Raw genomic sequence first — 2,481 nt, 5'->3', positions numbered from 1 at the left:
GCTTATAGGAAGTGAAAGAGAAGAAGATGTAATGGAAACAATCCAACAACTGAATGCTAAATTTGAAATCAAAAATCTAGAAGTCACCTACTACCTCGACATAAACATCGAAAGATTTAAAGATAGAACTTTTGCCATGAACTAAAAGAATAAAATAAAGAAATAATTCAAAAATTTGGACTTCAAAACGAAAAACCAACATATACGCCAATGGAAACAAACTACTGCAAACTAGAAACTGAAGATGGTCTTCTAGAAGATAATGCACAATATAGGCAAGCAGTAGGGGCATTATTATATATTGCAACAACTAGCAGACCGGATATAGCATGCGCTGTCAATCTACTGAGTAAAAGAAACGAAAAACCTCGGAACATAGATTGGAATGCTGTCAAGAAAGTCATTCGATCCTTATATACAACTAAAGACTTTGAGCTGGTCTTTAAAAAAATTCAAGAACCTATATTAACTGCATATTCAGATGCAGATTGGGCAAATGACAGAACAACAAGAAAATCTATCAGTGGATACATATTCAAACTATTAAATAACTGCATTTCATGGAGCAGCAAAAGGCAAAATTGCATTGCACTATCTTCAACTGAAGCAGAGTATATTGCAGCAGCTAATACAGCACAAGAAGCACAATGGCTGTTAAATTTGCTTAAAGATCTAGGACTAAAATCTGCCGTTTACTCTCTATGATGATAAGAAGTCGTGCATCAAACTGTCACAAAGAGAGGAAAATAGCGCCAGAACAAAACATATAGACGTCAAATACCATTACTTGTGTGAGCTTCAACAAAACGGGGTCTTGGGCCTAGACTACTGCAGAAGCTCCGACATTATTGCGGATCTACTCACCAAACCACTAGGCAAGCTTGTGTTCGAGAATCGCTGCAAATGGCGATGCTGCCCATCAAGTAGGGGTGTTGGAATGCATATAGTGATGGACTTTCGCCAATAGCGCGATAAACATTATGAACTGGAAACCCTGCAAAGGAGTTAACTGTGTAACTCGCTTATTCTTTACACTTACTTTCCTCACTCTTTCAGGAAAGGGCCCACTAGCGGCCGAGCGGTAAAGTCGCTGAACATTGGTAGTTCGGTCCGAGGTTCGAATCCCGCGAACGGGCTGGCTGCATGGGCGTTTTCGTGGTTTTCCCTATGTGTAACGTGTATACGAGCCAGTTTCCCTTAGAAAGTCCTCCACGAAGGCATCCCTCCCCTTAGGCAGATAGCCCTCGAGGCTTGGCCGTAATTAAATAACTTAACCTAACCTAACCTTCAGGAAAGGACAGTGATATGACGTTCTCTTTTATATAACTTCCTTTTTTAATATGTATTTAGAATACTAACTAATCTTAATCTATTTTCATGTATTAAAAGAATGTGTTTCACTTACAATTTCCGTCTATAAATCTTTTTTGGATTACAAGTTAACCAGGTATGATCTCGCTTGATGCTGCGCTGGATACAAGGTAAGAGAAATCATTTTGCTCTCTACTTTTATTAATTTGTTGTGAAATTTCGAGGCTATAAAAATGTATTACACCAGACTGAAGGATTGTTATTAACATGGTTGCAGGAAGAATGCGCGTTGTTGCCAGATTTTGCACATTCTGAAAATTTGGCGACTTCTACTAAAGTGGGTACGTTAATACGTAAGTACCGACCAAAATAGAAATTATAATCATTTTTATTCCTAATTAGAGTGCTATGGAAATACTATTTATATGTTTTTAACATTTTTATATTAAATTTGTTAAATTTCATTGCTGTATTGAAGGCCATTTTTACTAATCGTTTCATATTATCATTCGGTTAATTTTATCAAAATAGCCGTGGACAAATGTGATCACATTAATCGGCTCCTACTATATTCTGAATTTTTTTTTTTAACTGATTCCTTAAGGCTAATCGAAAAGCGTATGTATTACCGATCCTCTTACCCGCTTAAAATCCTTATCCTGCCTTTATTCTCGCAATCGTTGGCCGTAGTCATATACTTCCAGCTACTGAAGTGTTTTAAATGACGAAAATATTTATGTTTGGGCAATGCCAAATTTAAAAAAGAATTCCTTTTCGACAAATAACAAAATCTAATTTTTAATGCGGTCTTCCCTTTCCTATAATTATACTTGGGAAAATTTATACTCGTTATAAAAAAAATAAAATTATAAGAAGTTCGATTCTCTTACGCAACAATTGACCGGGATATTTAATTTCAAAATTTGCAGTTTTTGATGCTCTTATCAACTATCATTGAATTCATGAGAGTTTCGTTAATAGGAAATAAGTTTAAATGAATTATAGCAAAAAATATGTATAATCTAGTAGTCAGTGTATAATTTAGTAGTATGTGTATAATTTAGTCACGTAATAAGTCACATCCGCATCGGATTTTTACAGGTCCGGGATATTGTACAAAGCTATAAACACTTAATGAGTTGCCAATTTTGTAGAATTGCACTTAAAAAT

At 35.4% G+C, this 2,481-nt stretch overlaps 1 pseudogene; it reads left to right on the top strand.

Annotated features, from left to right (window-relative positions):
* The first annotated feature begins 210 nt into the window (after positions 1-210).
* On the top strand, positions 211-705 carry LOC118186097 (uncharacterized; annotated as a pseudogene).
* The last annotated feature ends 1,776 nt before the right edge of the window (positions 706-2,481 follow it).

The sequence above is a fragment of the Stegodyphus dumicola genome, chromosome 9 (assembly GCF_044657685.1).
Source record: "Stegodyphus dumicola isolate Sdum_Otavi_A_Nest chromosome 9, ASM4465768v1".
NCBI classification, from domain to species: domain Eukaryota; kingdom Metazoa; phylum Arthropoda; class Arachnida; order Araneae; family Eresidae; genus Stegodyphus; species Stegodyphus dumicola.
This window is presented reverse-complemented; position numbering and strand designations above follow the sequence as displayed.